Consider the following 24,527-nt stretch of genomic DNA (forward strand, 5'->3'; position numbering starts at 1 on the left):
TTGTAGGAGTAGTCTGTTTGCCAAAGACCTTTTGCCGCCAATACATATGGCCTTGGTCTTTGGTGGCGATATCTTAAGGCCAAGCACATTGCACTTCTCTGATATGTCAGCAAGGGCTTTTTGTGCTTTTCTAAACTTGGCTCCTCTCCCCGTCACCACTAGGGCGACATCGTCTGCATAGGATATCAGATGACATCCCTTAGGTAGTGGGGTGGCAAGCAGTTCTGCCATTAGCACATTGAACAGGGTGGGGCTTATCACTCCACCCTGTGGTGTACCGTTCTCCAAGGGGTGGTAGCTGGAGACTGCTCCCTGCAGCCGAACCCTGGCTCTTCTGTTAGACAGGTAGTCCGCTATCCATTGCAGGAGTCTCCCCCGAGTCCCCCTGGCGGCAAGACCGTTCAGGATGGCATCGGGACTGGCCAGTTCAAATGCCTTTTCGAGGTCAAAGAAGACGACCATCGCGTGACCTCGCTCCACGTGACTCAACAGCGTGGCAATGCAATGAGCTGTCCCTATCCCCCTGGTAAAACCATTGAGATTCTCCGGGGGTGGTCCTAGTTTCCACTGTAGTCTTCGTAGGACCATCCTTTCCATGGTCTTCCCCAGGCAGCTCGTCAAGGAGATGGGCCGATACTTCCCAGGCTCCTTAGGCTTGGGGATAGGGACGATGTCGGCTTGTTTCCAGTTGTGTGGAACTCTCCCCGACAGCCAGCTGGTGTTCACCAGTTGTAGGAGCGCTTTCTCTCCGGCATCACCCAGATGGGTGATCATGGAGTAGGTCACTCGGTCGCTACCGGGAGCCGTGTCAGTGGATACCCTGTAGGTGGACTGTAGTTCTTGCAGGGTGAATGGCGCGTCTGTGTTTTCTGGGGACTGCATGGCGGCTTGTATCCTGGCTCTTTTTGTTTCAAAGAGCCGAGCTTGAGATCTCTGCAGCTCAACGGGTAGCGTGGCAGTGTGTGTACGTCTGGCGAACTCCAATGCCAGATCTTCTGCCTTGAGGTGTGGTGTTTGGAGTGCTTGTCGGGGAGGGACACGCCTTGTGGCTGTGTGTATTTTCCCCGACAGCTCCCTTAGAGTGGTGTGTGCGCTGAAGCTGCTGCACCACTCTAGCCATTTGTCGCTACGTACGCGTCGAGCTACCTCTCTGGCCTCCTCCACGGCAGTCCGGAGGTTAGCCAGGTTAGCAGGGTTGCGATGTCTGCGCAGGGTCTTCCGCATGGTGTTTACCCTGTGGTTGGCTCTTTTTATATCCTGGTTATAATACCAGCCATCGCAGTGATTCCTCCTGCTTGGTGCAGTCCTGGGTATGGCCTCCGCTGCTGCTGCATGTATGGCGGAGGTCAAAAAGGCCTCCATCCCATCCAGGTCGCCGATGGATGGGGTTCCAGTGGACACCTGCGCAGTTACCTTTTCGCTAAAGAGCTTCCAATTGGCTCTGCGCACATTCCATGATTCCACTCTAGGAGCCAGTGGGGGTGGTGAGGCCACGGTGAGCGTCATATCAATGCCAAAGTGATCGCTCGTGACCGTATCGTTAACCCCCCACGACATGCGATGCAGCAGGGAGGAGGAGGCGAGAGAGAGATCAAGCCTACCATGTTTGACGTGTGTGGGTGACCCGTCGTTCAAGAGGGCCACACCAGGGGTGGTGCTGAGGACTTCCTCGATATGGCGTCCAGTCGAGTTAGCGGTTGTCACTGAGTGAAGTATGGGATGATGGGCATTGAAATCTCCTGCGACAATATACTTCTCCTTCTCCGCAACGGTGCAGAGCTCCCCCAAGTCCAAGTGACCGTGGATAGGCGACCTGTATATGTTATATGCGTGCACGGTCTCCTGGGGGAAGAGAAGCTGAACCGCAAGTACCTCAGCATCCTCCCCGCAATCTATCGGTGGGTCAACTCTCGAACACGGGATGGATGCGTGGACAAGTGTCATATATCCTCTTGTTGTTGCTGTTTGGGGTACCACGAATACGTGGTACCCGGACACCCTGACCTCCTCGTCTGCCAACAGGGTCTCTTGCAGGAGGATGACGTGCTTTTCCTCCTGCTTTATGAGCGCCTGTAGCAAGGATTGCTTTCCCCTGTACCCGAGGATGTTCCATTGCAGAAGGCGAATGGTCTGGGTGTATGAGTGTACCGTGGTTGTGTTATCCATGCTGTATTGTGCACTCCTCCTTGGATTCAGCTGAAGATGGGCTAGAGGGTGGAGACGATCCCTCGCAACTGCAGTCGGTTTCAGTGCCTTCCTCTGAGTCCTCCGCAGCAGGCTGGTCAGGGAAGCCAACCGTGAAGGTTTTACCTCCCTGCATGGAGAGGTCAATTTCCCTCTTCATGCGTCTGGTGACAACGTGCACTCCTGCCGGCAATATACTTCCTGGCTCAGTCTTAGTGGTGACCTTGCTTCCTACCTTGCTTTTAACTGTAAGCTCGGCAGGTTTAACAGCCCCTGTGCAATCTGGGGCTGGCACTGGTTCCTCCACTCGGGATTTGGCAGGCAGGAGTGTTGCGTTGTTCTCAGGAGGCGAGGGCACTGTGCTAGGTTGGGGCACTTGCGGTTCGGCAGGAACTGTTGGTGGGTTAGGGTCGCCTCTGACTCTGGGTTGGTTTCTCTTTCTGTCCAGCATTGCTTGAACCATGTCGGTGAGGAAGTTGGTCGCGCCTTTAACTTCTGCCTCACTGTTACCCAAGTGACGTGCCAGTGCAGCCGCGGCGACCCCAACAAACTGAAGTAATTCTTCCTCCTGGAAGCAGAGGGATGGCGCGGGAGCTGGCTCTGACAATTTTGTCTGAGTTGGTGCTTTCGCTTGGGTGCGTCTTTCCTTTCTGTTTTGCATCTAGGGCCGCTGGGGTAGACCTGGGAACTCGGCTGTTGATGTTGATGGTGGCTGCCGGCTAGGTTCCTGCTGTGGCCTTGGGCGATGCCAAGCTGAGGGACGAGGTGCTGCCGGGATGAAGTTGGGCTTTGCCTCGATCACCGCTCTCGTCGCCTTCGCTTCCGTCTTGCGCACATTACAGGACAGACTCCAGGCGTGGTGATCTTTGCCACACTTGGGGCACTTAGGGGTGGTCGTTTCGGCGTTTTTGTGCCGTTGGATGCAGGTTTCCGTGGTGTGCGGTCCGCTGCATATGGCACATTTGAATGCCCGCCTGCACCCGCGCTGGTGGTGACCATATTGCTGGCACCGAAAACACCTCATGGGTTCAGGAACGTATGTCCGAAGGGGGTAAGTGCCCCACATACCCAGCTCGAGCTCCCTTGGTGGGGCCCCACGTAGGGTCACCACCACCTGCCGCGTCTCCTCCTTCCTCCAGATGCACCTTTCTGCTTTGACCACGTCCGGGTGCTTCCGGATGGCGTCCAGGGGGTTGTGGACAGGATAACCCTGCAGCACCATCTTTATCTCTCTCTGCGCTCCCTCAATGCACTCCAGTTTAACCGTCTTACCATTGACCTCCGTTAGGTTACGTAGGGCAGTGGCGGCTGTGTCATCTTTGGGGGTGATAATTATCTCCCCCGTTGGAAGGCTTTTGAAACCAATATTCCAATTACTGTGAGCTTTTTCAATGTGCACACAAAGATCGTATGCAGAACTGAACCCTGCCGGGTGCTTTTCGGTCTTGAACCGGTCTGGCATCGATGTGGGTATCGATGGTACCGTTGCCTTGGCGTTGCCCGGCTGCTCCCTACTCGTAGGAGCTGGGTTACTTCGCTCGCCTCCCGAGGGTTGTGCGGGATTTTTAACCTTGTTGCTTTTGTTCTTCTTACGGTTGGCTGTTTTCCATTCTCCACCCTCATCGCCATTCGGCTCCTGTGTGGGCCCAGACGGTTCCATCTTACTCATCCAACTGTTTCCTAAATTGCCATCTGATCCCTAGCGCTTAAGGAGAAGGACGTGTGTGGGTGAAGGAGGACGTTTACAAGGTGGAGGAGAAGTGGGAACAAGAGGTGAAGAGGGGAAGTTACCAAGGGAATGGACAAGTGAAAAAGGTTAGGTGGGTGGAGGTGACGGATAGAAAGCAGAGAGGCGGAAGAGGAGGAGGAGGAGGGGAGAAAGGAGTGAAAGATGTAGGCGGGTGTTAAGTGGGAGTGGTAGAGTTAGGTAGAGGAGTTGGAGAGAAGATGTGTGGTGGAGGAGGAGGAGGAGGAGGAGGTAGATGGTGAGGAAGTAGGAGAAGAAAGAGTATGAGCAGGAGGGGTTATGGGGGAGGAGAAGGAGGTTGCGAGCCAGAAAAGTAGGATGAGGTGGAGGCACGGAGCGTAGGTAGGCGGCGGAGGGAGAAGAATGGGGTGAGGGGCTGGAGTAGGGGGGAAATGGAGGGGGAGGTGGGGATAGAAATACAATAAGGAGTGACGAAAGAACACTACACTACACAATACCGCAATTAAAACTTGTGCGTAGCATTATAATCGATATTGCACTTAATGCTACCACAATCTGATTTAGCTTGCACTGCACTCACTTCACTGGAAGTATAATAATTATACTTCTATCACCGCACTTATTATTTGATTCACTACACTTTAACACTGAATATCGTACTTAATCTTTTTATACTCGGTCGAACGGTTCAGCCGACTTAGTGCGGGTGGAATGCTGGGCTCTGATTGGCTCATGGGACACTTCGCCTGATCTCGGGCGGCGGGAAAGACCTCTGTCTGCTACGCAGCTCAAGCGGCTAGGCCCGGGCAGAATGCTAGCTTGCGATTGGCTGCGGGGGTTCTCACGTGATCTTGTGCTTACCCCGGGCAGAATGCTGGCTTCCGATTGGCTGCGGGGATTCTCTCGTGATCTTGTGCAGTGGGAGGAGGCTCTGGTTTTTGGCTGGAGATCTTGGCGGCTTGATGGAAGGTCTTGTGTAGGTTGAAGAGGGAGCGATTTCAGAGGGCGAGCTGAAGGGAGAATAAAATCAGAAGCCAGTTGTACATTAATGGTAGGGTGACGGGAAGTGATGGCTACGGCTTCTGCAATTTGCATACGCCTGTGGTTGGACTCTCTGTGAAGAATAGTCGTAGATTCAATTAGTTTCTGAAGTGGTGGTTTTTTGTCGTGATGATCAATGTAATGCTGAAAGATGGAACCTTGGTTACGGTGGTATTGGAGGCGTTTTCTTAAGGTAGTAGAGGTTCTACCAATGTAGGTGTTGGAGCCGTCACAGCGACTCTCCTGACACGTGAATTCATAGATTACGTTGGTAGAGGCCTCGAAAGGGGTCTTAGGAGCAGTGTTGTGTTTCATAACCAAAGCTCTAGTGAGATTTGGTTTACAGTAAATTCTAAAGGCAATGGTAGTGGTTCAATCGGTGGGAGTGACTCTTCTTTTTATGATGCCTTTAATGGCATCACACTCTTCTTTATAATGGTCGTGATAATTGTTTCGATGATATATGAAGACGCCTCCAATACCACCGTAACCAAGGTTCCATCTTTCAGCATTACATTGATCATCACGACAAAAAACCACCACTTCAGAAACTAATTGAATCTACGACTATTCTTCACAGAGAGTCCAACCACAGGCGTATGCAAATTGCAGAAGCCGTAGCCATCACTTCCCGTCACCCTACCATTAATGTACAACTGGCTTCTGATTTTATTCTCCCTTCAGCTCGCCCTCTGAAATCGCTCCCTCTTCAACCTACACAAGACCTTCCATCAAGCCGCCAAGATCTCCAGCCAAAAACCAGAGCCTCCTCCCACTGCACAAGATCACGAGAGAATCCCCGCAGCCAATCGGAAGCCAGCATTCTGCCCGGGGTAAGCACAAGATCACGGGAGAACCCCCGCAGCCAATCGCAAGCTAGCATTCTGCCCGGGCCTAGCCGCTTGAGCTGCGTAGCAGACAGAGGTCTTTCCCGCCGCCCGAGATCAGGCGAAGTGTCCCATGAGCCAATCAGAGCCCAGCATTCCACCCGCACTAAGTCGGCTGAACCGTTCGACCGAGTATAAAAAGCCTCCCGCTTAGCCACCTTCTTAACTTGCCTCTAGACCTTCAAGACTAGAACATCGTCTCTACACCAATGAAGTCCTTCTCACCCTGAGGAAGCCTCTTATCGAGGTGAAAAAACTCCGGAAGTTTTAGGTGTCGTTGTCAACAGTTTTTTTTTTTTACATGCTGTTACACATCCAATAGAAACCATCGGCATTCACCAGCGCCTTTCTTTTCACATTCACCATGGATGATTTCGTTCATAAGCTGAATGAAGTTGATAGGAAGTCCTTCCTTAAACTTAAGAAGATACAACTGAAAATAGTTAAATCTATTAGCGCAGTTGATTTTAATCAAAATTGTCTCCGTGAGAACCTGTGCCCTAGATATATATATATATATATGTGTATATATACATATATATATATATATATATATAATACATATATACATATATATATATATATACATTTGCAGAAAAAACACTGGTAAATAAGAAGCTTAGTCCGAAGGTTTTCGTCTATTTAAAGGTCAGATATCAACAGATATACCATTCGCTAAAAATCATCGTATTGCTCGAAAAAGTACTTTTTAAAAGCATACAAATAAAGTTTTTACCTATTACAGAAGAATTTATTCAGAAAATTCACTTTTAATTGCGCCTCGCATACCACTTTTCCGAAGTCTAGATATTCAGAATAACAATATTGTTTGTTTGGCAACTGTGACATCACGAACGCGGAATTCCCCGAACCTTTCCCGAAGCGCACGGGCGGAATGTTTCGAATAGCAGACGACGCAATGAAATGAAGACAAAACTGTTTTTTGCCAAATTTGATAAGATGTAGATGGTGGAATTATATAGAATACTGTCAGTATGTTTTTTTATGTACATTAAACTGTAAATACAAAAAAGTTATGGAAGTCTTGATATCTGACCTTTATAGGTCAGATATCAAGACTTCCATAACTTTTTGTATTTACACACACACACACACACACACACACTTATCTGACCTCTTCTGCTCTCTCCCTCCCCCCCTCACTCTCTCCCTCTTATACACACACACACACACACACACACACACACACACACACACACACACACACACACACACACACACACACACACACACACACATACACACACACACATACACACACACATACATACATACATACATACATACACTCCTTCACACACGTTCATCGAAGCAACACCGCTCGTCGTCGCTGTCGTCGCGCGACCAAGAAGAAGAGGATTTACGACGAAAAAGGAAAACCTGGTTTGTACTGTAGGGGTGGGGAGTGAACGTGAGTGCCCGAAATGGTATCTATGCAGTGCTAGTTAATTGTGTTAACTCGAAATTAGCAAAAATGAATGAAAACGACTCGAAAGCCAGTTGCGAATTAGAGCCATCTGGCGGCAATCCACTGAACCGCGATGTAAACAATCAACAAAACACGTGTTATGACAATGATTTCTTAGGGTTTGGTAAGTACGAAAGAAAGAACTTAAGTAGATTATTAGAGATAGAGAGAGAGATGAGCAAAAATAGGACTCGGTGGGAAAATGAAATCATGGACTTAAGAAAAGAGGTCATTGGTTTAATTGATTGTTTATCTAATACTAACCATGAAATTTCTGACCTGAAAAAAGCTAACTTGGATCTTACAAACGAAATTAAAGAAATGAAAAGAGACATAAATGAACTGAAGAATGATAATGAAAAGAAGAAAACTAATGATAATAATAGCGAAAATCTAAAGCAGGAAGTGAACAACAAATTACAAGAATTGACACAAAAGATCGAAGAAAACTTAGGTGGGGACAGTATCCAGGAAATTAAGAAGTGGAAAGAAAATATTGAAAATAAAGAAATTGCTTTCAAAGAAATAGTCAAGCAGCAAATGCAAGATAATGCAAAAGACACAATCATTCAAGTGATTAACGAAAAAGCAAATTGGGTCAGGGACACAGTAGATAGGAAGAAATGTATTGTGGTTTATGGGCTTAAAGAAAAACAAGGATTGGCGAGGTACATGAGAGAAAAAGAAGAAAAAGAGACAGCAGTAGAAATCCTTAATGAAATTCAGGGGGGAGATAGTGATTCAGGCACAGACTTAGAAGAGACTTACAGAATTGGTCGCTATACTAAGGATAGGAATCGACCTCTAAAGATAAAACTAAGGTCACAAGTGGTAGTAGAAGACATATTTGAAAAAGTAGGTAACTTGGCAAAGAGTGAAAAATACAATAAGATATGGATAAAAAGAGAAATGAGTACTGAGGAATTAGAAAAAGAAAGGGCGCTAAGAGAAGAAGCAAAGGAAAAAAACTTGAAAAGATCGGAGACAGAATGCAAAGAATTCCAGTGGAGAGTAATAGACTTGAGATTAAGACAATGGCGCTTCAAAACGAACAAAACAAGGGAAGAAGAAACCAGGGAGAAGGAAGAAAATTAAAAGTGGCCTATACCAACATTGACGGACTAATTTCGGGACTGAACGAACTCAATGATTATCTGTTAGAAGCAAAACCAGACATAATGGGAATTGTAGAGACTAAACTAAGAGGTGAAATACCATCCACTGTTATCGGACAAGGTTTATACAACTACTGGATAAAAAACAGGGACAAGAAACAGGGAGGGGGAATCATGTTCTTGGCCAAGAAAGACCTAAAGGTGACAAAAATTGCAGAGGGCAAAGGTAATGCTGAATTGATCATGATAAAAGTCGAAGGCAAGAATATGAAAAGTAGAAAGTTTGTGGTGACTTATGTGCCTCCAAAAACAAGCGCTTGGAAAGAAATTGAACATACAAAAATGCTAGATGACACAAGAAAATCACTCAATGAGATACTAATGGGTAAGGGTAATCTGGTAGTTATGGGGGACTTCAATTGCAAAGAAATTTGTTGGGACAGCATGACAGTGCAAGGAGGAGATGACTCGTGGGGCAATGTACTGCTAGATATGACCATGGAGTACACAATGACCCAATGGGTCCGTGAAAACACAAGGTACAGAAATAATGAAGAGCCATCGAAACTAGATCTAATATTTACAACAGAGCCTGAAATAGTGCATAAAGTCCAGTATGAGACACCAATTGGAAAGAGTGACCATGTATTCATCGAAACTATACTAAAGGAAGAAATAGACATAGAGAGGAACGAAAAGCATAGGAAAGGAAGACTGAGGTACAACAAAACAGACTTTACAAAACTAAAGACATTCTTCCGGAATGCAAACTGGGAAATATTTTACAGGGAAGAAACAGCAGTGGAAGAGAAATGGAATATATTGATGGAAAACTAAAATGAAGGGGTAAACAGGCATGTACCAAGACAAAAGCGAGAGAGAGAGTACATTAAATGTTGGTTCAACAAAAGATGCAGTGAGGCAAAAGACAGAAGGGACAAAGCTTGGAAAAAGTGGAGAAAAGACAAAAAACAAAGCAAATGGCAAATTTATGTTAACTATAGAAATGAGTATGTTAATGTGAGAAGAGAGGAGAAAAGGAACCATGAGAAGGATATTATAGACAAATGCAAAGAGCAACCCAAACTATTCTATCGGTATGTGAATGGTAAACTTAAAAACAAACAGGAATTGGTGAAACTATGCCAAGGAAACATAGAATACACAGAAGATTTAGAGATGGCCGAAGTCATGAACAATCACTTTAAATCTGTTTTCACCAGAGAGAAAATACCGAATTGTGACATAGACAAAAACAAGAAATCTCCCCTCATGAATGAGTTTACAGCATCACTAAAGGAAATATCAGAACATTTATCAAGGCTGGATGTCAGAAAATCACATGGCCCGGACGGTATTGCAAATTGGATTCTAAAGGAGTGCAAAGAAGAACTAACAGACAAAATACACATCTTAATAAACAGCTCACTCAAAGAAGGAAAGATACCCGAGGACTGGAAAAACGCTAACATTGTACCAATACACAAAGGAGGAAACAAAGAAGAACCCACCAACTATAGGCCAGTATCACTAACAAGCACCATTGCCAAAATTTGTGAGAAAATAATCAAGAATAGATGGGTAAAACATCTGGAAGACAATGACATATTAAACCCAAGACAATTCGGATTCAGACAAGGAAGATCATGCTCCACAAACTTAATATGCTTTTACTCAAGACTAATAGACATAGTGCAAGAAAGAAATGGATGGGCTGATTGTGCATTCCTAGACTTGCAAAAAGCCTTTGACAAAGTACCACACAGAAAACTACTAAAAAAACTGGAACACATAGGAGGAATACAGGGAAACCTACTAAAATGGATAGAGGACTTTCTGACTGGTAGAAAGATGAGAGTAGTGCTCAGAGAAAAATATTCAGACTGGAAAGAGGTGATCAGTGGAGTACCGCAAGGATCTGTGCTGGCACCAATAATGTTTGCTATCTATATGAATGACATGGATGAGGACGTGAACTGCTACATGAGCTTCTTTGCCGATGACGCCAAACTGCTAAGGAAAATAGAAACTGATGAGGACTGTGAAGCACTGCAAGAAGACCTAAATAGGGTATGGAACTGGAGTCAGAAATGGGAAGTGGACTTTAATACTAAGAAGTGTAGCATAATGGAGTTTGGAAAAAGCAAAAACAGAATATCAGGAAAATATACAATTGGAACCAAAGAAGTAAAGAAAGTAGGATCCGAAAAAGATTTGGGAGTAATTATCACGAACGACTTGTCCTATGATATACAGATTAACAAAATTGTCGGGGAGACTTACAACTTGCTAAGATCAATAAAAGTGGCGTTTACATACTTGGACGAAGACATGATGAAAAAAATATTGGTTACATTGATAAGGCCTAGATTAGAGTATGCAGCGACATTGTGGTCCCCCAGTACCAAAAAGAATATAAAGAAAATAGAAAGAATCCAAAGAGCAGCTACAAAAATGGCACCTGCACTTGCAAACCTATCATACGAAGAGAGATTGGCTAAACTGGAGCTACCGACACTGGAGCAAAGAAGAGAGAGAGGTGACCTATTGACCATCTACAGAATCATGAAAGGCACAGAGGTACTCGATAGTGAGAACTTACTTAACTGGGACAAAAGAAACACAAGAGGACATGGAAAGAAAATAAAAAAACATAGCTACAGAAGAGAACTGAAGAAAAACAGTTTTCCTCATAGAGTTTTGGACACTTGGAACAAACTGGACAATGAAATAGTATGCGCAAAAACCATTCATGAGTTTAAAAACAAACTAGACACTGCAAGATACAAAGGCGGGACATCACGAGCATAGCTCCCCTTCCCGCAAAATACAACTAGGTAAATACAACTAGGTAAATACACACACAAGAGGACACGGAAAGAAAATCAAGAAAAACAGTTATAGAAGAGATCTGAAAAAGAACAGCTTTCCTCACAGAGTAATAGACATTTGGAACAGGTTAGATGAGAAAATGGTGTGTGCAAAAACAATACATGAATTTAAAAATAATTTAGATAAAATGAGATATGAAGACGGGACACCACGAGCATAGCTCCCCTTCCCGTAAAATACAACTAGGTAGATACACACACACACACACACACACACACACACACACACACACACACACACACACACACACACACACACACACACACACACACACACACACACACACACACACACACACACACACACACACGGCTCGGTGGCGGATTGGTAAGGCACTGGCCTCACAAGCCGGAGAACCGGGGTTCGATTCCCCGGCCGGGCGGAGATAAGTTGGGTTTGTCTCCTATCACGTGTAACCCCTGTTCACCTAGCAGTGAGTAGGTACGGGATGTTAGTCAAGGAGTTGTGACCTTGCTGTCCCGGTGTGTGGTGTGTGAGTGGTCTCAGACCTACCCAGAGATCGGCAAATAATGAGCTCTGAGCTCACTGCCGTAGGGTGGTGTCTGGCTGTCTCGAACAGAGGCTGCAGCAGATCCGAGGTGAATACACACACACACATACACACACACACACACACACACACACACACACACACACTTCAACGAACGGACGGCTTAGAAGACGTTCTGAAGAAAATTGAAGTTTCGTGGATCCCAACGCAAAGAGAAGTGCCTATTGTATTTACAGGGTGGGGGGGGGAAATTGCTCGTGGGGTAGTGGGAAAGTAGGGAAAGAGGAGAAGGGGAGGGATTGCTGAGGGAAATGGAAGGAAATGAGGAAGGAGAGGACTTGGCCCAGGCAGACAGGCGAAAGGTAAACAAACGGCCCCCCGACCAGCTGAGCGACGATGAAATGTCTAATAAAAATGTAAAGATTAGAAGTATAGATAAGAGCAATACAGTAGAAAGTGATGAGAATATTTTCCAGGGATTTAAAGAGGGTGGGGGGGACACAACCCCCCCCCCCCCCCGACTGACAAGACTAGAAGAGAAGGTCGATAAGATGATCGAGGACTTGGAGCGTAGGTTCGGTCATGTTAACAACATTGTACGGAGGGTTGAAAAATTGGAAGAACTAGAGAAGGCGAACAAAAACTTAACTAAGGAAATTGAAGAATTAAAAAAACAGTTAAAAGAAGTAAAAGAAGAGAATAAAGTCTTAAAGGAAAATAATAAGGAGAACAAGGAGGGTTGGAAAAAATTCAAGAAAATAGCAAAGTTGCATTCACTGACATAATCAGACAGCAAATGAATGAACAAACTGAAAACTCAGTTATTAAAGTGATGAGACAGAAGGAGAATATAGTAAGAGACTTAGCAGACAAAAAGAAATGTATAATAATATTAGGAATGGAAGAGAAACATAACCCAGATAGAACCACAAGAATCAAAGAGGGAAATGAAAAAGTAAGAAATTTACTAGAATTTGTTCAGGAAGATGAACCAGAAATAATTAAACAAATCGAAGAGAAATTCAGGCTCGGGAAATATAGTACAAACAAGACCAGACCAATTAAGATTAAATTCAGGTCACAAACTACGGCTGAGAATATCTTATCCAAAACAGGGAAACTAGCAACAAGTGAACAATATAAAAAGGTATGGATAAAAAGGGAAATGAATAAAGAGGAAAGAGAGGAAGAAAAACAGAAAAGACTTGAAGCTAAGGAAAAAAAACGAGATAAGAACGGAGTCAGAAAAAGAGAGATTCTATTGGAGAGTAGTGAATATGAAACTAAAGAAAGTCGACATACAAGAGAAAAACAAAAGGGAAACAGAGAACACAATGGAAGTGGCAGAAAACTAAGAGTGTCTTACACAAATATAGATGGATTAATAACAGGATTGAATGAGCTGAATGATTATTTGAAAGAAAAAGAACCGGACATAATGGGAATTGTAGAAACAAAATTAAAAGGCCCACTACCACCCAACAGTGTAGGACATGATGCATATAATTATTGGATTAGAAACAGAGTGAAAAGGGAAGGGGGTGGAGTTATGTTCCTGACTAAGAAGGATATAAACGTGAAGTGTGTCACATATGGAAAGAATACAGTAGAGATGATAATGATGGAAGTAGAAGACAGAGATAAGAAGAACAGAAAGTTTGTGATAAATTATGTGCCCCCGAAAACAGCCTCATGGGAAGAGAGTGAACATAAAAGTATGTTAGAGGACACAAAGATAACATTAAACAAGATAATGGAAGAGGGAGGAAAAATAGTTATGATGGGCGACTTTAATTGCAAAGAAATCTGCTGGGAAGAAATTACAGTAAAGGGTGGAGACGGCTCATGGGGAAACGCTCTACTTGAGATGGTTACTGACCATACAATGACACAATGGATACAGGAGAACACTAGGTATAGAAATGAAGAAGAGCCATCGAGACTAGACCTAATAATTACATCCGAACCTAGAATAGTGGACAAAATTGAATATAAAACACCAATAATAAAAGTGACCACATATTGATTGAACTGGAACTTAATGAAGAAAAATATATGAAAAGAAATGAACAATATAGAAAAGGAAGAATGATGTATGAAAAAACAAACTTTGATAAAATAAGAGAATTCTTTCAAAAGGAAAACTGGGAAGAAATATACAAAGAAGAAACAACAGTAGAAGAGAAATGGAATATTTTGACAAAAATTTACAAAAAAGGAGTGGAAAAGTATGTCCCAAGACAAAAACAAGAAAAAGAATATGTAAAATGCTGGTACAACAAAAGTTGTAGGGAATTAAAAGACAAAAGAGACAAAGCCTGGACCAGATGGAAAAAAGACAGAAGACCTGAAAAATGGAAAATATATACCTGTTATAGAAATGAATATGTACAAACGTGCAGAGAGGAAAAGAGAAAAAATGAAAAAGATATCATAGAAAAGTGTAAAGATCAACCAAAACTATTCTACAGATTTGTAAACAATAAACTGAAAAACAAACAAGACTTGGAGAAATTAAGACAAGAGGGAGTTGAATACACTGAGGAAATGGAAATGGCGGAAATTATGAACAAACATTTTAAATCAGTGTTTACAAGGGAGAACATACAACCTGAAGAGAACGAATGGAAGGAGAAAGTCCCTCCTATGGAAGAAATAGAAGTAACAAAGAATGAAATATTGACACACTTGAGTAATCTTGATGTCAGAAAATCGCATGGACCAGATGAAATAGCAAACTGGATTCTGAAAGAATGCAGGAATGAACTGGCAGACAAAATACATAGCATACTAAACAGTTCCTTGAAAGAAGGAAAAGTTCCAGAAGATTGGAAAAAAGCAAATATAGTACCTATATATATAAAGGAGGAAATAAAGAAGAACCTACAAACTATAGACCAGTCTCTCTAACAAGTACAATAGCAAAAATTTGTGAAAGAATTATCAAAAGTAGATGGGTAAAATATTTAGAAAAAACAAAGTGTTAAATCCAAGGCAATTTGGATTCAGACAAGGACGATCATGCGTCACCAATTTAATATGTTTCTATTCACGGCTAATAGATATAATACAAGAAAGAGATGGATGGGCGGACTGTGCATTTTTAGACCTAAAGAAAGCTTTTGACAAAGTACCACATAAGAAGTTGCTTAAGAAATTAGAAACTGAAGGAGGAATACAGGGCAAACTACTAAATTGGATGGAAGACTTTTTGCAAGAAAGAAAAATGAGAGTAGTGATAAGAAACCAGCACTCAAAATGGGATGAAGTAATAAGCGGTGTTCCGCAGGGAACAGTTCTGGCCCCAATAATGTTTGCTATATATATTAATGATATGGATGAAGGAATTGAAAGCTATATGAGCTTCTTTGCAGATGATGCAAAACTACTGAAAAGAGTGAAAACTGAAGAAGATTGTGAATCACTACAGAGAGATTTAAATAAAGTACAGGAATGGAGTAGGAATTGGGAGATGGAGTTCAATACAAAAAAGTGTAGTATAATGGAATTTGGAAAAAGCAAAAACAGAATAACAGGAGCATATAAATTGGGAGAAGAAGGAATAAAAAAAGTACAAAATGAGAAGGACCTGGGAGTCATTGTTATGAATAATATGTCACCTGAGAAACATATAAATAAGATTTTTGGAGAAACTTATAATTTAATAAGAACAATCAAAGTGGCATTTACATACCTGGATGAAGAAATGGTGAAGAAAATCCTAATCACCCTGATAAGACCAAGATTGGAATATGCAGCAACGATATGGTCACCAAGTACAAAAAAAATGTATAAGAAAACTTGAAAGAATACAAAGAGCAATTACAAAATTGGCACCAACACTCTCAAAACTATCATATGAAGAGAGACTAGAAAAACTTGAACAACAGACACTAGAGCAAAGAAGAGAGAGAGGAGATTTGATAGCTATTTACAGAATCATGAAAGGCATGGAAATTACTGATAGAGAGAATCTGATAAAATGGGATGACAGAAATACAAGAGGACACGGAAAAAAAAAACCAGCTATAGAAGAGATTTGAAAAAGAACAGCTTTCCTCACAGAGTAATAGACAGTTGGAACAAGTTAGATGAGAAAGTGGTGTGTGCAAAAATAATACATGAATTTAAAAATAGTTTAGATAAAATGAGATATGAAGACGGGACCCCACGAGCATAGCTCCCCTTCCCGTAAAATACAACTAGGTAAATACAACTAGGTAAATACACACACACACACTCGGTGGCACAGTTGGTAGAGCGCTGAACTGGGAAGCAGAAGTGCTTCCAGTAGCCAGTTCGAATCCTGCCTAGGGCCGAAATTATTTCGGTATCGCTGTGCCTCGGGTCGTTACTCTGACTCTCGTGGGCGGGGAGTTGGGTGTGTGTGTGTGTGCAAGGTCATAGCATTACCCATAGATCGGACCTACGAGCTCTGAGCTCTCTTCCAGGAGGGAAATAGCTGTCGATCACGAGTCCAACACGTGATCGAAAGACCAAGTGAATACACACACACACACACACACACACACACACACACACACACACACACACGCCTACACGCTCTCTCTCTCTCTCTCTCTCTTTCTCTCGGTGGCGCGGTTGATAGGGTATTGGACTGCCAGTACGGAGGTGCGGCAGTACCTGCTTCGAATCCTGCCCAGGGCCGAAATTATTTCGGTATCGCTGCGCTTCGGGTCGTTACTTCGACTCTCGTGTGGTGTGTGCGTGTGTGTGCGTGTGTGTAAGGTCATAGCATTACCCATAGATCGGTCATACGAGCTCTGAGCTCTCTTTCGGGAGGGAAAATAGCTGTCGATCACGAGTCCAACGCGTGATCCAAAGACCAAGGTGAGCACACACACACACACACACACACACACACACACACACACACACACACACACACACACACACACACACACACACACACACACACACACCTACATATACATATACATACATATATATATATATATATATATATATATATATAGAAAAAGAAAATAAAAATAGTGGAGGCAGCCTACATTTCTTCCCACCCCTGCATCAACCATAGGGAAGGATTTATAAAATTAGCAGGAGCGGTAAGTACTCTAATTATCAAGGAGGTAAAAAGGACAATTGAGAACGGAGGGAGAAGTGGCATGGTCGGAGTCACATGAGAAGGGTTGAGGACGGATGAGAGTATGGAGGGAGAGGAACACGGCAAGGATGGATTATATAAGCTGTTAATTTTCTGAGACTGTATGTACTTTGAGAATATCCTGGTAAGGACGAAACGTCAGTGAATAAAACTCCAACTGTTCTCTGTGCTTAGCTCACCGCCCTTCCACTCATTTGTCTTCCATACTTTTTTATATATATATATATATATATATATATATATATATATATATATATATATATATATATATATATATTCTGTTGAAAACGACAGCAAATTCATTAGAAATTAATTTCTTTCTTAAGCTTTCTAGCTTTCGGAAAGTAGATTTCTGGGGGAATGAGAGGGGAAGAAGCAAATTTCCAATAGACATTGGTAACTTATATTAACACAGAAGTCTATGTTATATACAAAATAAATGAAAATAAACAAAACACAGTATAATAAACCCAAGACGTTTCGCAGATCGTTCTGCATCTTCAGTTGGAATGAAGGGAAGTGTGACCAAGACGAGTATAAATATGTATAAAGGAAAAACTTGGAGAGGTCACTTAATGACTCTCCTCTGTTTGGCTGGCGCTATTTGGTTGGTTCCTAAGCCTAGCCGATCGCCTAAGGCATGACATTTTATCCTCTGCGGGGATATTTTGGACCTTTATGGGTGTTCTCTGATCTGGTGGTTGTATTTTGGCGAGTAATTGTCTCCTGCGTGTAGGTTTCATGCTGGGGAGGAGGGAGAAATCATTTGTTTGTACATTAATAATAGGTTGTAAATCTTTTATGATTACAGCCTCCAAAATGGTCAAACGTTGGAGGTCCTTCTCCTCTGCGACGATTTCTGTGTTGTGTACCATGGTTTCCCTGTCTAGATGGCGTCTGTGGTGGGTCCAAAGGTGTTGTTTCGGTCCTCCTTGTTGTAGGTGAAGGGTGATTCTTCTGGACAGGGTGGTAGTTGTCCTTCTCACGTAGGTAGATAGGGGCGTACAGTCCTCCTCTGGGCAGGTGAATTTATATACTACGTGGGATTGACGTATACCATGAGGTTTTGGGGCGGTGTGATTTCTTATGATTAGGGAAGATGTTTTCTTGTTCCTGTAGTAAATGGTGAGTGATATTTTGTCACGTTCTTTCGTGGGGGTCACATTTCTTTTAATAATGTCTTTTAATATTTTCTCATCCTCTTTATATTTATTGGACATCTGGGACTTGTAGAATATGCGGTGTGTAGTTCCTTCATGTTCTGTGGTAGTGTGATGAGGTTCTTGGTACCAGGTGTCAATAACTCTTCTGAGTGTAGATTGTACTTCGTTGTTGGAGTAACCATTATTAATTAGAAGTTGGTGGACTCTGTCTATCTCCTTCTGGGTGTCTGACCAAGAAGAACAACACAGAAATCGTCGCAGAGGAGAAGGACCTCCAACGTTTGACCATTTTGGAGGCTGTAATCATAAAAGATTTACAACCTATTATTAATGTACAAACAAATGATTTCTCCCTCCTCCCCAGCATGAAACCTACACGCAGGAGACAATTACTCACCAAAATACAACCACCAGATCAGAGAACACCCATAAAGGTCCAAAATATCCCCGCAGAGGATAAAATGTCATGCCTTAGGCGATCGGCTAGGCTTAGGAACCAACCAAATAGCGCCAGCCAAACAGAGGAGAGTCATTAAGTGACCTCTCCAAGTTTTTCCTTTATACATATTTATACTCGTCTTGGTCACACTTCCCTTCATTCCAACTGAAGATGCAGAACGATCTGCGAAACGTCTTGGGTTTATTATACTGTGTTTTGTTTATTTTCATTTATTTTGTATATAACATAGACTTCTGTGTTAATATAAGTTACCAATGTCTATTGGAAATTTGCTTCTTCCCCTCTCATTCCCCCAGAAATCTACTTTCCGAAAGCTAGAAAGCTTAAGAAAGAAATTAATTTCTAATGAATTTGCTGTCGTTTTCAACAGAATATGCTTAAAGAGAATCTCCTGCCACGCTTCACGAATATATATATATATATATATATATATATATATATATATATATATATATATATATATATATATATATATATATAATTTATTGCAGTTTGGTTCTAAGTACGTATGCAAAATGTTGCAATGTTTGTCATGTGGTTAGATTAATTACGTGCTTGTTTTCCTGTTTGAGTGTTTATCTAAATATGTATCTATTCATTCTGTTACCGACCCCACTAATAGGTCTCCAGTTGACATGCTTAGTCATTATGATCTATTGTACATGAGTTTAGAATTTTGGGTGAACGATGCTTGTAGAATGTTCTAGAAAACGTGCGCAGAAACAGAAATAAACAAGCTTGTGGAATGTGCATGAAGATATTTCTGATTGATTAAATAAAGTTTTGGATAAAGTTACCATATAGTAACTACTTCTTTGTCTTCCATAAAAGAAAAACAAATCTATAGTCCTAATTTATTCTAAGTTCATCTTAGGCTAATAGATGTCGTGTATAGGAATAAAAATAATGTATAAGTTATATATAGTATGTTTATGCCGAACTTGAATGTGGGGCCTGGGGGCGTTCTGCTTAGGTACACTCAAAACCTTGACAGGCTTAGATATCATTCGATGTTTACGGTCGGTGAGAAAAACAACTAGTTCCCTGGAGTTCGAGAGTAACTAGTCATATTTAAACATGGTGGACTATAGCAAATGGAAGGATATTGAGGTGAGAAATAATATGATTCAATTCAAGCATGGTTTTAGAATGACTTGCTCAAGAGTATGACTATCTGACTTAGGATATATTCAATTTACATGAAAAAGTGCATTTTCAACTCATACCATTACCTACTGTAGTACTTCAGGTCAGAGGACAGCAACCCTAATATCAACCACATTGCATCACATCTCTATTATGGCAAGATACACAAAAATAAGCTGATACCATAAGCATGAAAACAATTATTTTCATATACATGGAAATACAGAACACTTGACTTGTAAGAATCTGTAAAATTCCAGAATCACAAAAACACAGATATTTATCAGGAAACTTTTAACTTACTTTGTCTAATAGCCTCAAACCTAACCTAATCTGACTCAATGTAACCACTCCATAGACAAAAAAAAATCTTTCAAATACTAGAATAAAACCCAAAAATCCCCACCTGATTCACTAATTTCAGAATTTTTTTTATAACGGTAGTAGAACCTAATTGAAGTTTATATTGATGGTGTCACTCCATTCAGATGTGACAAAAAGGAATATTCCCATGTTGATGTTGCCTTCTGTATGAGGAATATTTAAAGTTAGGTTATAAAGATGTATTCAAATAATGTTTGTGATTTCTAGTCTTAAAATGTGTTATCAGTATAATTACTGTAATCTGTATTAATATATTCTGCCCCCTCTGATTATCCCCTAGATATGATCATAGGAGCTGTTAATACCTTAAAAAATTTTCATGAAATATATCCATACTTAGAAAGTATTAGAGTAATGGATGACTGGTCTACCTGACCTAAAAGTCATTACTATTCCAGAAAGATACAAACATGATTTTTATGTGTTTTTTCAATTAGAAGATATATTTGGTATTATTTTAGTTGTGCACACCTATGCAGTATAGCATTAGAAAATTAAATATTAATTTTGTAAATTATAATGCATGAATGTAATATGCGATTTTCTTGGCAGAAAAAACAAAATACCCTGCTACAAGCAAATTTACTAATGAACGAAGCTGCTAGGATACAGTCCAGACGCCATGCCAGTCCAGTCACTATCAGATGATGGCGTTCACATTGTGGACCAGGTGTTCTCTAACTCTAGGTGATGTTGATAAGTGGTGTTGCAATGACAATAGGGCTTCCTTGGACTTTATGAGAAATGAGAGAACATGGGGTTCTGCTGTTGTCAGTTAATTGCCCGACACAATAATAATCAGGCCATCAACATCTGTGATGACAACAACGATGACCAAGATGATCTTTAGAATTTGATGCACTGAAGTATTAAACATTGGCTAGGTTACGATGTTAGGTTAGGCAAGTTTAGGTTAAGTTAGGTTAGATTAGAATAGATTAATTTATCATTCTTTCATTTCTTTGACCTTGGCACCTATCAAAACAAACATGGAGTATCATTCAACCACCGTGAATTTCGTTTGTTAGAAAATAGGTTTTAGCAACTTTTTTGTTATTGATTTCTGCCAAGAAAATTGCATATTATGTTGATCTATTATAATTTACAAAATTGATAATTAATTTTCTATTGCTACATCGCATAGGTGTGCACAACTAAATTTTTACCATATATATATATATATATATATGCTAATAAGAACACGGGTACGTGTGTTCACTTATGCAAAGTACTTCAGTGGTACTTGTTGCACTGAAGATGTAATATACGAAAGCGCTCTGCTTCATTAGTTTCTTTTTTCCAAGTGGTCTACTTTGCATATATATATATATATATATATATATATATATATTTAATTTCTTCTCAATACAATATTGCTGCAGATAGATAATAATGCTATTTGATATCTAATATAATAATTGACACTTATTTTTCCTGTCTCTGCCATCATAGTTTACATTCTCCACCTTTATTGGTCACCTTCTCATCACCTTACTTTTATCCACATTTATATTCAAATCTATCACATACCTTCCCAAACTTCAACATTAATTACCTTGGACCCTCCTCAGACCCTGCCACTTATGCAATGTCATATGTAAATAACTGGGCAAAATTTTAGTTATGCACACCTATGCGATATAGCAATAGAAAATTAATTATTAATTCGAAATTATAATAGATCAACATAATATGTGATTTTCTTGGTGGAAATCAATAACGAAAAGTTGCTAAAACCTATTTTCTAACGAAGTTGTGGGGGTTGAATGATATGCCATGTTTGTTTTGATAGGTGCTGAGGTCAAAGAAATGAAAGGATGCTAAATTAGTCTATTCTAATCTAACCTAACCTAAGCTAACTAACCTAGGTAACCTAACCGATATTTAGTAATTTGGTATCTCAAATTCTAAAGATCATCTTGGTGCACCAATTTAAAGCTTGGCTGGACAAGTTCTGGGCGAATCAGGAGCTGGTATTTAACTATAGAGCTCCAATAGTCCAATACACACCACCACCAAACGATAGTAGTATTCATGTAGATCTGGAGTCACAGGCGTAAGCCTCTTCTAGGGGATCATCTGTGAGTCATTGTTGTCATCATGGATGTTGATGGCCTGATTACATTTGTATGTCGGGCAATTAACACATGATGGCAGAACCCCGTATTCTCTCATAAAGTCCAAGGAAGCCCTATTGTCTTTGTAACAGCTTATTAATGTCACCTGAAGTTGGAGACAACCTGGTCCACAACATGAAAGCCATCATCTGATAGTGACTGGACTGTATTCTAGCGGCTTTGTTCATTAGTAAAAAAAATTGTAGCAAGGTTTTGTTTTTTTATTTCTGCCAAGAAAATCACGTATTACATTCATGTATTATAATTTACAAAATTAATATTTAATTTTCTAAAGCTATATTGCATAGGTGTGCACAACTAAAATAATACCAATAACTGACTTTCCTCCTACCACTTCCCCCCACTATCTCTAACCATCTCCAATCTCCTGCCTATCACCCTTGCATTTACTTCCTGTACCACATCATCCATGTATACATTGAACAGCCATGGTGACATCATGCAACCCTCAAAACACACTCACTATTCTCAATCCTAAAACACAAACATTTTCACTGCTCCTTGTACCTCATCTTTTCCTATATCCCTTTAATTTTCCTCTCCCATCACAGTTATTTTATTAGATCCTCCCACTCCCACAACCAATACATCCTTAAACTCCTCCACATTCAACAACCCTAAAATACTGAACCCATCTTACCCCTACTACCTTTACTACCATTAACATCTATCCATCTGCACCTTTTACCTTTTCCTCTCTGCTTGGCTCGCACCCCCCCCCCCATCTCTTCACCTCCATCCAAAACATCTTTTTATTCTTGTTTATAATTTTTGTCATACTTCTGCCCCATTTTATGCTTGCCATTGGGAGATCTCTTCCCTTTAAATCTCATCTATTCAACCACCACACACATTAAATGACCCAAATTTTAGAGTTCTCCTAGACCCTCTTATGCCTTAACTTCATACTTGTACAACTTGCATGGGAGTCATAATGGTGTGTATTTACCTAGTTGTATTTTATGGGACGAGAGCTATGCTTGTAGTGACCCGTTTTCGTATCTCTCGGCATCCAGTTTATTCTTAAAATCGTGTATAGTTTTGGCATTCACTGTTTCTCCGTTTAGTTTGTTCCAGACATCAATCACTCTTATGTGGGAAGCTCTTCCTTTTCAGGTCTCTTCCATAAGTGTCCTTCTTTAGTTTCATTTCGTATCCTTTTGTTTCTCTTCTGTCCCACTTTAATAAGTCATCTCTATTGAGAATTTCCATCCCTTTCATAATTCTGTAAATGGTCAATAAATCACCTCTTTCTCTTCTGTTCCAGTGTTGACAGATATAATTTCTCCAATCTTTGTTCGTATGTCAGATTTGACAGTGTAGGTGCCATTTTTGTTGCTGCTCTTTGGATTCTTTCTAATTTTCTTATGTTCTTATTTGTGCTGGGTGCCCACAATGTTGTGGCATATTCTAGTTTAGGTCTTATCAATGTAACCACAATTTTTTTTAACCATCTCCTCATCTATGTAGTTGAAGACCACTTTCATTGATTTAAGTAAGTTAAAAGTCTCCAAATAATTTATTGACATGTTTATCAGGTGTCAAGTCGCTTGAGATGATTACTCCCAGGTCCCTTTCTGAATTGACTTTTTGTTTCCAATTTTATATTGACCTGATACTCTATTTTTGCTTTTTTCAAATTCTATTGTGCTACATTTCTTAATGTTGAAGTTCATCTCACATTTCTGACTCCATTCCCATATTTTGTCTAGGTCTTCTTGTGGCGATTTACAATCTTCTTCCGTTTTTACTCTCTTGAGTAATTTGGCATTGTCAGCAAAGAAGTTCATGTAACAATTTACTCCCTCATCCATATCATTTATATATATGGCAAACATTAAAGGAGCCAATACAGAGCCTTGCGAGACGCCACTTTTCACATCTTCCCAGTTCGAATTTTTGTCTCTAAGTACCACTATCATTTTTCTTCCAATTAAGAAATCCTTCATCCATTTCAGCAGCTTACCTTGTATTCCTCCTATTATTTCAATTTTTCTTGTTAATTTTTTATGTGGTACCTTATCGAATGCCTTCTGCAAATCCAAGAAGGCGCATTCTGCCCAGCCATCTCTTTCTTGTATTATCTCAATTAATCTCGAGTAAAAGTAAATTAGGTATGTGGTACACAATCTTCCACTTCTAAAGCCAAATTGTTTAGGGTTTACTATTTTATTTTCCTCCAAGTGTTTGGTCCATTTATTTCTGACTTTTTCACATATTTTTGCTACTGTGCTTGTAAGGGATACCAGTCTGAAATTTGTAT

The sequence above is a fragment of the Oratosquilla oratoria genome, chromosome 6 (genome assembly GCF_046742065.1).
Source record: "Oratosquilla oratoria isolate Oo_2021 chromosome 6, ASM4674206v1, whole genome shotgun sequence".
Classification (NCBI taxonomy): domain Eukaryota; kingdom Metazoa; phylum Arthropoda; class Malacostraca; order Stomatopoda; family Squillidae; genus Oratosquilla; species Oratosquilla oratoria.